Source organism: Hibiscus syriacus, unplaced genomic scaffold, assembly GCF_006381635.1.
Source record: "Hibiscus syriacus cultivar Baekdansim isolate YM2019G1 unplaced genomic scaffold, ASM638163v2 tig00003518_pilon, whole genome shotgun sequence".
In the NCBI taxonomy this organism is placed as follows: Eukaryota; Viridiplantae; Streptophyta; class Magnoliopsida; order Malvales; family Malvaceae; genus Hibiscus; species Hibiscus syriacus.
In genome coordinates, this window is record NW_024061976.1 from 140638 (window position 1) to 154332 (window position 13695).

The following is a 13695-nucleotide window of genomic DNA, read 5'->3' on the forward strand; positions in this document are numbered from 1 at the left end:
TAGCATAGGGCATCTTTATTAAACTCTGTCGGGCAATTAAAACATATAAGTTAGATCATATCAAGAAGTTAGAATTGAATTCCCTAGTGACTCTTATCATTCATTCCCGTAGTAGATTTTTGTGTGAGGATTATCAAGTCATTCTAGTAAAATCCAGTATTTATCTTTTTGTTTTGCCTTTATATTTTCACTTTATTTCACTACACACAATTTGTTTTGGCACGACATCTCCATTTGCTACCACATCACACTATTATTTCATCCCCACCAATAAGTATTACCTTGACATTTTTCATTGGTATATACCATCACACTAACTATACTTAGATAAAGTAGTCCTTTACTTTGGTTAAACTCATAAATTTCCACCAATCCCTGTAGAGACGATACTCACTCATCATTATTATATTACTTGTTCGATTGTGTATACTTGCACATTAATTGTGTATAATTTTATAGTACTCACAACACACAACAGATCTTATCAAAGAAATAGAGGACAAAGTAAAGCTTATACCAGATAATATCAAGATAGCCACTAATCGAAAGAAATCTTATTCAGATCTGAAAAGAAAAGATATTGAATATCAAGTTGGTGATAAAGTATTTCTTAAAGTATTATTATGGAAAGAGGTTCTGAAATTAGGACGCAAAGGAAAATTAAGTTTGAAATTATTTTCTTTATGATACTATAAAAAGTGTTGGTCTAGTAGCTTATCACTTAGCATTATCTTCGAAGATCAATAAAATTTATAATGTGATTCGTGTATTGATGTTTTGGAAATATCGGTCAGATCCCTTGCATGTGATTTCATCAAAGAAAAGTGAAATCCAACCGGACTTATTGTACGAAGAAAAATCAGTAAAGATTTTACCTTATGAAATCAAATGACTGAGAAACAAGACGATTCTACTTGTAAATGTTCTTTGGTAAAAACATAAAGTTAATGAAGTGATCTAGGAATTAGAGAGAAATATGAAAAAGCAGTTTCTTCATCTTTTTACATCAGGTATGTAAATACGTATGGAAAATTTGAGGACGAATTTTCTTTAAGGGGAAGAATTGTAATACCCCAAAATTTTGGTTAATGACTAAAATATAAGTTTTGAAAGTGTACTGGACAAAGTATAAATTTTCAAAAATGTTTAGGGACCATAAATATAATTTTTAAAAGTTATATATTTTCCCTGTAAATGAATAGTTTGTCTCGAAATTAAGGTTTTCATGGGAATCAGAATTTTGATTCGGGATTTGTATTTAGAGCTATAAAGTATCAAAGTCCATTAAGAAATCAGATAATCGGATTGAATCAAAATTTCATAAAAATTTGAAGAATGCTAGATAAACGCTGGAAATATTATTTCCGAATTTTAGAACAATGAAATTTAGCATGGAACTGTGGAATTGAAGTTAATTTTCCCTATTTGGCCGAAATTGGGAAATTTTAGTAACTAAATTGTGATTTTCAAAAATTGCATGGCCAAAGTAGAAATTCAACTTTATTTTGGTTTATCTTTGACAATAAGATATTTTAATGGAAGATATTTCAATTGAAAATGGAAATTATCACATTTTATTAAGGGTAAAGTGATAATTTCTTATTAAATTCATTTAATTAGAATATAACAAGTGTAAAGGCTAATAAATGATGGAAAAATCAAAAACAATTGTCCATCTTCTTCCTCTCACAGTCGTTAACACCATTGAAGGTATGAAAAAAATTCTTTTCCATTAAGTCATTTTATTTGATTTTTGGATTAAGCTATTAATAGAGAATTAATCCTCTTGAAATTCTCTATCATTTGGTATAAAAATTTCATGGAAATCATGCTTGGATGTTGAGTTCAAGGAATTGAGTGATTGAAAAACATGTTTGATTTTGAAGAATCTATGTAATATTTTATTGTTAGTGATGTTGTAGAGTAATTCCAAAGCATGTGTGATGATTAAAATCAAGTGTAAGAGCATATATAAATTTTGGCCATGCTAGGGTTTATGATAATGGATTGAATTTGGTTTGAATTTGATATTATGAAGATTAGAATAGTATGAATTTGATGTTAGGAGGTTGAATTCATGCTTGAAATTGAGTGAAAAGTTTACCCTAGTTATTTTGAGATATTCGACCATTGGAATTAAAATAAGGGGAAAATGTTGAAATTTTTTCTATGGTCTAGAATTGGTATTAGACGCGTTTTACAAGTTTTGGAGATTGAATTGGATCAGTTTGGAACCTTAAGCTAGTAAAAGTACTATTTTGAAAGTTTTGGAAATTACGAGACATTGATGAGAGATTGTGCAATTATGGGTAATCAATGTTAATGTTTAATTATTGAATGTTAAAACTTAAGTTGGAATGTTAATTTGGGATGAAAGTGCAAGTTTGGTGGAATTTGAATGGTTATGAAATTTAGGGACTTGATTGAAATTTTTTAAATGTGATGATACTATTTGAGTATAAAATTAAAATGTTGGGAATTATTATTTGAATGTTGATTTTCAAGTTCAAGTATATATGTTGGGATCAAACTGCAAGTTTAGTAAAGTTAATGCATGAATTCGAAAAGGCTAGGAAAATGGAGGATGAAATTACAAGTTTTGAAATGTTAAAGTATTAGATTGAGTATATTATTTATATGCTGGAAATTTTAGTATTTGATCTGAAGTAGGATGATGAAGGACCATTGTGAATTAAATGGAAAAATAATGTGAATTCTAAAGAAAATTCATAAATGGTGATTTAAATTTAAAGTTTGTGAAAGTTGAGGGATTGATGATGGAAATGAACATTTATGGAATCGAATAGCTATTTTGGAAAGTTAAAAGTTATGATGAATTTATGGTTGAGTTTTATATCGATTTAATATCGATTAAGTTTTATAGATTTATTTTCTCGGAATAAGATTGTGTTAGTATAATATTAACATATAGTTTGAAAATGGTGTTATGTACATGATATCGTACAAATTACGACAAATCTTATGATCTCAGTGACTCGAAAGCGAAAGGCAAAGCACATGAATAAAAGAATATTGTATTAAAGGTTCAATAGTGAGGCAAAGGTGAGTGTAATTTATTTAATTGTTTAGTATGATCTAAGAAAACTTGCGATAAGTCAACCGTATATTATATTTTGAAGTATGAATTTTAATGTATGATTTAATTCTAAATATGAAATATTTCCATAATGCTTATATAAAGGTTTATGAATGATTTATTTTGGGTATAAAATTACCCAATACGTTTTTATATGATATTTTATGAAAAGATATTTGAAATTTCTAAAATTATTTTGAGCAATAACTACTCTAAGTATTTTATATGATATATGTATTCAAATTATGGATGATTTTTTGTATGAACTACCCAGGTTATAATTTTTATATTGATGAGATGAAAATGATTCTAATTTGAAATGTTTGATTGTTAAATGAATATAATATGGCCTGGAAGCCCATTGTATATTGCATTGAGAGTCGTAAGTATATTTGGCATGCCTTGAAGTTGAGTAAAGTAAATTAAAGTCTGATTCCGATATGGTACATTCGTATACATTATGAATGTGGTTGTTGGTGCAAATGATATGAATGCATTTGGAGTCCATATTATGATGATGATGATGGCACCATTGGTGCTTAGTGTGCACATTACGTTCGACTCACGTACCTTTCATTCTCTTACATATACATTGGGTTATAAAAGTAAATGTGAAAGTTATGAAAAGTATTTGAAAGAAAATAATATGAAAATGAAATATGAAAGTTTTGAAATGTATCTGATTGAAAAGAATATGGAATAATTGTTATATTTGATATTGATTTACATGATTTTGATAAAATAACAAGATGATGATTTTCAAGTTTCTGAAGAGAAAAATGGCTTGAATAGCTAGGTTTCAAAGTTCAATGATTTCATTTAAATTTCATTTTAATGTTTTAAAGTATTTTATGATACTTTATGTTTTATCTCACCTTAGTTGTGTTACTGACACACTAAGATTTACTTAGCGCGTGATGATTTTCATGCATAAGTTCGGATAAAGAAAAGAACGTGAAGAGATGAACCTCTTGAGCATCTTTTTAGAAAAGCGTACCTAATATCAGTATTATTAAGACATCTAAAGCTCTTTTTGACTTTTTAGTGACATGTATATTTTATATACTAACTTGAACTTTTTTTCCTTTGTTTTCTTATTTTTATTACGACGACAGTGTATGACCAAGAGCAACCTTGGCGACATACTAGATCCTGATCCAAAACCATAACGTACTCTCAAACAGAGGAGACAAGCTCAACGTGTGCGAGCTATGGTATGGAGGACTATAAAAAATTTAATTGTCCCCGTGTTAGAAGATCTCAAACATAGAGTGGTGTGACCTGTGATTCAAGCATGCAACTTTAAACTTAAACCAGTTATGTTCTCGATGATTAATTCCAATGGGTAATACGTTGGATTGCCATTTGAGGATATCAGGGAGCATATTAAATATTTCTTTTTAATTTTTGCATCATTCACTCAACAAGGTGTTCCTGACGACGCTTTAAAAATGCAGTTATTTCCTTATTCTCTGCAAGGAAGATCAAGGACCTGGTTCCTAGGGCTGCCTGCTGGATCTATTACTTTGTGGAATGAGTTGGCCGTACAATTTGTTTTAAGGTTCAACCCGCCCATAATGAATTCACAGCTTGATGATGTCACCGTCTTTCAGCAGCTTAATGATGAAAATTTCGCACCACATGAGAACGCTTCAAGTCTTTGTTGCATCGATGTCCCATGCATGACATGCAACAAGAAACTCAAATTGAGAGCTTTTACAATGGTTTGAATGCACAGACAGAAACATTGTCCCATAACTTTTATCTTATTTTTTAACTATAGGTAAAATCTACTAATACTATATACAACTTAGTATAAATATAAATTAATAAATTTAACCAAAACATTATCAAAATAGTGTATGGATAAATTTCAAAATCTAAACTCTAAAGTAACAATCTATAAAAACACTAAACTAGTAAATTAATAAAATAGTAGTAATTATTAATTAGTAATTTACTGTTTTTCTTCTTATCTAGTGGTAATTATTATTTAGACTTTTTTAATGGAATAGTTTTTAGGTAACTACTAAAAATTATTAAAAAAAATAATGAATTAATTAATTGCTCGCGAACTTATCAAGTCGAGTTGGATATTGCTTGACTCAACTCGTTAAGCTCTCGAGTCGATTATTGATGGAGTCAAATTTGAGCACCTCAACTCATTATGCATCACTACCCTTTATTTTAATATTATTGTGAAGAATCGACTCAGAGTTTGAGAGTTATGTTCTGATACTATAATGTCCTATTAAGTCGAGTCTTACTTTTCTGTATATATGCAGAGATTTTTACGCAATGATATATTTGCAGGGATTACTTCCCATTACAAATCGCGCATATGAATACTGTATATGACAACTATTTCAACTATGTATTTATGTATTGATTTATATTTGCATTGCATTTTATCTTTATTTTTAATTTTCTGACTGTCAGAGGTCTTCCACGGAAGCTGCTCTCAACCTAGCGTTGGGGGCAGCCTACTACCCTACCTCCCCTTACCCCATTACATATGGAAATAGGGTTTTGGTGGTGTTGTTGTTGTATATCCTATTAAGTGTCCCCTTAAAATTGATTTTACATAAAATTGGTAATTTTTAAGGAAAAAAAGATATATTCATTTATTTAAAAATTTTGAAATTTTTTGTTTATGTTCCAAGGGCTTTATCTCATCTTTTTAAATAATTGAACATTCTTTATATTTTCTAAAAGAGATTAATATTTTTTTTTAATTTCGTCTCCTTTTAATTGCTCTAGAATAAAGGCTAATAAATTTGACATTTATTTATGAATTTGTCATCCATTAAATTAATATTTGAATTCGTATATATTTCCATTGAAAAGAAAATTACGTAATTAACGATTTAGGGCGTTGTGGGGTGTAAATCCTTCCCCTACAAGTAATCAACTCTCAAACTCATTGTTTATACGCATACTTAAAAATTGTTGTTTTAATAATGCTTATTAAAATTAAATTTTATTAATGAAAAAACTTTTGTGAGTGATCCAATCACACTATAAATAATGATCGGTAGTGACTCATTAAATTATATTTTTATTAATTTTAAAAGGAAACTCCAAATTCTTCGAGACAACGTTTAAATTTGATTTTTAAATCATTTTGACAATACCGTATTTATTGTATTCTTCATTCTAACCCATACCATCTAAAATAGCCCGATCACACCCTTAACCCAAATTCAACACCTCAAACCCTATTGACCCAGTTGCGGCCAGAAACCCATCTAACGAAACCCAATCTCAATAGAACTCAAAAAAAGGGTTCATGTATGGCAAACCCTAACCACCTATACTCCCTATAGCCGTAGGCAACTACGAGAGAAACCCTCTCCCAATTCAAAGTTCAAACCATCCTATAGATACTTTATCCCGATTCCACAACAAATTTAATCTAAATCCCATTGTATTTGGTATCTGAGAACAATCCTTAAGCTTTTTTGAGCTTTTTCGGGAAGCGATCCAACTTAATTTTAGAAAATATCGGATTTTTAAATAAATACAAAAATAAATAAATTTGGAGTCGTCATTAACGTTTGGGTTAGGTAGGTCGAATACCTAAAAAATATCTTTTAAAACAATTTGAAGAAAAATAATCTTAAAAGATAAAAAGTGATCTGCGTTTAACCAAAAACTCGTTTTGAAAAGGGTTAGGGAGTCGATTATGTGTGGGAAGGATTAACACCCCCACAGTGCCCAAAATCGGTACCTATTCGATTATACGTCATCTAAATATGGGAATTGGCAATTTTGAATATACATTTAAATTGTGACCCTTTTAAACAAATTAAAAGGGATATGATTTTGAACAAACAATCCTCGAAAATACCTTTCTAGTTAGTTAATGGAGTATTTTTATGGATTCCTCGTACAAAATAATATTACCCTAAATTTTTAAATACAAAAATATATAAAATAGAGCAAGAAAACATATTCATTTAAAAAAATAAAAGGTATTATTTTATTCGAACAATTCTTAGAAACACACTCCTTGTCAATTAAGGGGTGCTTCCATAAATTTCTTGTATAAAATAATATTAAAAAATATTTCAATTAACAAGAATTTTACAAACATGTAAATGAAAGATTAAAATAATATATATGATAATCTTTAGGGATTAAATTATAAAACAAACAAAAAATTAAGGCACTATTGCAAATTAACTAATTAATAAAGAAAATAATACAATAACCAAATATAGCAAGTACTAACAGTGTAATAAACCCTTACGTTTGGGGCCACGATGAAATAATTCAATATTACAGGCCAATAATTAAAACAATCAGAAATGTACAACTTATGGTGACCAAAACATAACATACACTGAACATATGGGAAAAATCAGAAACTTTCATAACATATAATCATGGATTAAAATTACAACTTTACATATTAGAAGACCCATTAGAGTAATTTACCCAAATAACATCACATATACATTCAGTGACTAAAACATAAAGCCATTAAAAAAAGAGCTTGAAATATACAAATGAAAACCCACGTTCAGTGACCAAATTAAAATCCCTAAAACCCGAAAGGACACCCTACATAGTTTATCCATGTGCTAAACTAATGAAACCCTAACCCTCAAAACTACATCGTTTTAGGGGCCCCATAAATACCCATTTATAGAGTTTGAGAGTAACCTAGCTCTCATTCCTCCTTTTAGCATTGTTTTCACTCTCTCTGCTCTCATCTCTCTCTTTTTTTCTTTCATTTCTCTCAACCGAGAGAGGAGGGTGAGCTCCCTCTCCGATCGCCCCTAGCGGTCCCAACGAGAGGTCGACAAGCCCAGCTCAGCCTCCTAAACTATTTCTTTTCAAAACCCAAAGCAAACCGAACACCCAAAATCACAAAGTGAATCCCTTTTACATTTTCTTAAAGACCGAAAATCTAATAAGCACTACCTTTTTGATACTTTGAAGCTCCTTTCAACTCCGATGAAACGAAGATGTTAGAAATTGAGGGGTAAAATTATTTCTTTTTTCTCTTTTTTTCGTTCTCTCTTTTCATTTTCTTTCTTTTTTAGAATTTTTTCTCCTATTTCCATGCTCTCTTTTCTCTTTCTGATATGTTCTCTCTGTTTTTTTCTTTTGAAAAACTGAATCCCCTCTAACTCTCTCTTTTTCTTCGGTTTTATGCACTTGTCTGAGGCTAGAATTTAGAGAAATGATTTCCTCTATATTCTTATTAATTAAACCCCATTTTCCAGGATTTTTTTAATTTTCTAATGGGTTTGTTGATTTGTTTATTTGGTTGTCACTGTTGGATGAGATGATGACATCTGGGCGGTGGAATAGTAACTATCGGCTGACGAGATCAAACAGTTGGAACAGTGGCGATGGTAGGAGGCGTAAACTGGCTACGATGGTGATAGGGAATTAGGGTTTTATTAAACCCTAATTATTTTTCTATTGGACTGAGTATTGGGCCAGGTTCTGCTGTTAGGCCCGATTTGGGCTTGGGGTTTGACCTGATTGTGGGCCTGTATTTTGGATTTGTAAAAAAATATTATAAAAATAAATATAAAAATAAAAAATAAAAATAAAATAAACTAAAAATAGTTAAATAAAAATTAATATTAGAAATTTCGATCCGGACAAAACCAGTGTCTACAGCTGCCCCTCTTTGCACATTTTTCTGTTAACAAGAATAGGCCAAAGACAAAAATGAGTTTTTGTCTGGTCAAGTCTATGCTCTGAAGTCTCATGAGAGATCTACTCCAATATTTCTCCAGGGTAGATTTAATCGAAATCGATTTTCTTCATTGCTCTTCAGGAAAACCAAATTTGAAAGAAGAAGAATCTGCTCCACTACTCTTTAGGGGAGATCAAACTCGAGAAAAATTTGATCCACTTCGTTGCTCTTCAGGGAAGATTGAATTGAACTTGATTTTTTTCGTTTCTCTTCAGGAAGACCAAATTTGATAGATGAATAATCTGCTTCGCTACTCTTTAGGGGAGATCAGACTCGAGAAAAATTTGTATTCACTTCACTCTCTTCAGGAAAGATTAAATCAGAATCAATTTGTTTCACTGCTATTCAGGATTACCAAATCTAAAAGAAGAAGCGTATACTCCACTACTCCTTAGGAGAGATCAGACTCGAGAAATCTTTAATATATTTCAATGCTCTTCAGGAAGATTGAATCGATGGTGGTTTGCTTCGCTACTCTTCACGAAGACCAAATCTAAAAATCAAACATTCCTAATCAATAGCGCATTGTTTGAGAATTCGAAACCAGCACACCCAAAGATTTAGAATCTGGGAGAATCTTTGAAAATCAATTTCTCTTGTTGAAACTGTCTCGCAGCCACCAGATATAGAAATCTGGCTTAACTCGAATGCCATTTGAACCTCTCCCTTCTTGGGATTTTGAATTAGCTGATGACTCCTCATTGTCATAAATCCATAGTTTTCTTGAAATCTAGAAAATATTTTTCTTGAAATCTAGAAAATATTCATCTTGAAAGTGCAACGTTTCTGAATAATGAATATAGTGATGCAATTCGTTTATCATTAATCTTTTGAGAAAGTGAAAAGATATTTGAGAAAGATAAAATTAGAACTTTCACCGAAACGACCCAAAATAGATAAAGTAAATTTTTAGAGTCTTATGGAAGCCAAAGTTGAGGTTTATGAGGAAACGATCTAAAGAATGACTAAACTGAGCTATCTAGGACACAAGTCCTAAGAGAGTCAGGATTAAAGAAAACATTACAGAAAGACTAACTCCTCCATACAGGAGAATCAAGTTGAGGAAATATACTATTGAAAGGTTGACTATTCTTTGTGAGAAAGTCAAAAAGGACAAAACTAAAAGATTGGCTTCTCTTCTCGAGAAAATCCAAAATGACAACACTAAAAGAATGAATTCTCTTTGCGAGAAAGTCAAGAAGGACAACACTAAAAGATTGACTCCTCTTCACGAGAAAGTCAAGAGTGACCATACTTAAAGATTGACTTCTCTTAATGAGAAAGTCAAGAATAACACTAAAAGATTTACTCCTCTTCACGAGGGAGTCAATAATAACAAATATTGACTTCTCTTCATTAGGAAGTCAAGAATAACTAAGATTGACTTCTCTTTACGATGGAGTCAAGTTGAAGATTCAAGGGAAAATGATTTTTAGTAAGACAAGATTGAGTCTTCTAGGAGACATGTTCTAAGAAGGCCACGATTGAAGTTTCTGGGAAAACCAACTTAAGAGAGATAAAAATTCTCAAAACATGTTTTAACAGACATCCTCATGAGGGAAATCAAAATTTATCTTGTATGATAAAATGACATAAATTCATGTATCATGTATAAATGCATGTTTTCTTGATCTGTAGTGGGAACGGCTATAAGAGCGATATTAATTCTCTTCCTGATTAAGTCATATTTTCTTTTTGTTTGCACCAGCGTGTACTCTTGCAATTCTTGAGTTGTGTCAATTTCTTCATGCCCCATCTTTGGAGACTATGTATGTGACTATGCCAAACTCGGCAAGATTCATAAATATCATTGAGAGAGCAACTTCTGTTATAATTTGACTCTTGAAACATATCACAAGGAGGGTCTATCCTAATTCAATTCATATCTCCATATCTAATCGAATCTCGAACAAGGCTATTTGTATAATCTTATGTTGTGAGGTTTAACAATATCCCATCATTTCATCTTAGTTAGCTCCGCCAGTTTCTAGCTGTTAAAATTCCATCGCCCATTCTATGGAAAGAAATCTTTACCATTTCTCGCTTTTAACCTCGGGGGCTGTAGAAGACAACCTTCATTTTGGGTAAAAATAGAAACACCACATGACTGAAACATTACTTCAACACCATAGTTACTGGTCAAACATTTGACAACTTATTCATCCTTTCATGTGGCTTTTGCCTAGATTTTTTGACCAAGGGAGCTCTTTGCATGGTGTTCAGAGCTTTTGTATAGCGTTACAAGGACATCAAAGCTTAGTGGGAATATAAGTGGGATGCTTCGACTCACCAATATTAGTGCATGTGAAATCACCAGGATATTTCCATTGTATGATGGACAAAATAATCATATATGGTAAGCTCCACTATCCCTGTTTTATTATTTTCATTCTTCACACCCTTATGTCTCAATAAATGTTTGCTCGAATCAATAATCTTGTATTCCCGGATGAAATGGGCCTTAAAAATGTCCTAACATTTATTATTTATTGCTGATATGGACCTTCAAAATGCCCCAACATTTATTATTTCTTACTGATAAGGGTCTTCAAAAGTGCCCCAATATTAATACTTGTGGATGATACAGACCTTTAAAAAGTGCCCCAATATTCATCATTTCTTGCTCCAGCACTAAATCTAAGCATAAGCTTTTTGTCTGAGATGTGTGTCAACTACTAAGATCTACTCCAGAGAGAATGTTTTGTTCAAAAATGTTTTTCTTCTTCATTTTATTTTCAAAATTTGAAAAGGAATTTTCAAAAATTTAAAATATTGCCTATTTTCTAAGGTTTTATTCATCAAAGATATATTTTCTTCTTTGGTCCTTATGAACATTACAACATGCCCCTCTTTCTTGGCTTGGTATTTTAACTAGATGCGGACAAAATGACGCAACTAGCATATTCAATTACTAGACTTTCTAGAACGCTTCTATTTAGGTTCTCTGAAATCTTTCATTTGTTCAAACTTCACAGACTTCCTTAGCAGAGGTAGTGCAGGGACATCAATCTAAATATAAAATTCTTGAGTGCTTGTGTAAGGTTGACTATAAAGGTGTTCCTCAACTCTTTTAGTCCATTTTATTGAAACTCGTTATTAGAGAAATTTGATTTAATTTGCCATTGTTTGGCTAGCTGAATTCAGTTTTATTGTAATTACCTTTATCGGGCTAGCTGATCTCATCACAAAGTCTTTGACTTGACAATTACAGTGAAGCAAACATCGAACTGTCGAGTACGCGAGCAATGTCATGGTTTGAATACAATCTATTCATAAAGATAGGGCTTTTGAGTTTCCTCTATAACCAATTGCTTTAGTAGAATAGCTAAGCTTTATTTATAATCTATAATAATAATAATTTATTAACCTTTTGAGTATTCAGATTACAATTTCTTAAGCTCATCAAGAAGAACTTATTATAGTCTTTGTGTCTTTGATGGTCAGACAATCCCAAGCTCCCAAACAACTGACATATACTAAATCCATCCACTTTACCATTCCATTTGTGAAGATTAGGATCATCATTGAACGCCCTCAATAGAAGTGTAGCTTAGTCAGTTTTGTAATGTCATACACACGAGATGCCCTATGTTGTCCGCTCCTATATACCTGAATACCAAGCCTCTTGATCATTTCCTCATGAGATGAGAAGGCTATATTAGTCCCTGCAAGAAAATGATATGGTGTTCAAGTATGTCTTTTGGGATATGGTCAAGGGTCCTTGTTTTATCAATTTTCAATCTTGTCATTTTGTCAAAGGTTTATAACTCTAATTATTTAAAAAGTTTTTGCTTCAGTTAATATTCAAAGAACTGCAACATTGCGAATTTGATTCAATACTCACCATCTTTAAAAAGTAGCATAAGTTCATTTAAATATCCTTACAATAAAGTTGAGAAATGACAAAAACATATTCAAACAAGATGGTTTCAATGTAAGATATAAATTGTGGTGGATAACGACCTCCACTTGTTCATCTAGAATGCTCTATTACTCCTAGAATGTTGGGTGTGTAATTGAACTAGGGTCTTTGTCCTAATTTTCTCCCTATCTCTCGATCATTTCTCGTGTCAAGACTCTATTGTTGACAAGCTTTTCAGTGGGATGACCCGATGCCCCCATATGAAAATCGTAAGCACTATTGGGATCATAGCCATAAGTAGATGAACTAGTCTTCACTCTTAAAAGCCTCGGAGTGAGGTACTGACTCTTGATTAAAGGGGATAACAAGTCAGAAATGGGCACTTGAAAACCTTGAGGGTCATATTTTTCCAAGACATCTTTTGTGGTCAGTCTCATATTACCTATACTTTAACTTCTTTCTCATCATTGCCCATATTTTTCTCATTTTTAGCATCAGAGAGGTATCAAGAGTTGAATCCTTTATCTATGCCTCACATACTACATTTTTCTTGATTTTTATCTTTTTTATTTTTTACCCTCTTCTGTATGCACTTCACTCCTTTTGACCCCATCAGTTCCATTATGGGGGTTGACTCCCAATTGTCTAATCGAAATAGACTGATTGTTAGCATCCAGCTCTATAAATCCATGAGCCAAAAGATCTTGGACTTGTCGCTTGAAGTTGCTGCAATTCTCAATGGAGTTTCCTCGGGCTTCGGCGTGATATTCACAAGAAAAACTCTCATTATACCAACTGGGATAAGGGAGCAGCAAAGGCTTAGCCAGACTGGAGCAATTAGCTGGGCTTAGAGCAACTTGGGATATAACTTGTTGTGCGAAAATGAAGGAAAATTAAGTATAAGCTCTTTTGACCTCATTTTCTCCTTGCAATTATTATGGCTATCTTGAAGACCTTTTGATTGATGATCGAGATGCTTGCTTCAAAGATTTAACTTTTGACCAACGTCTTGGGAGA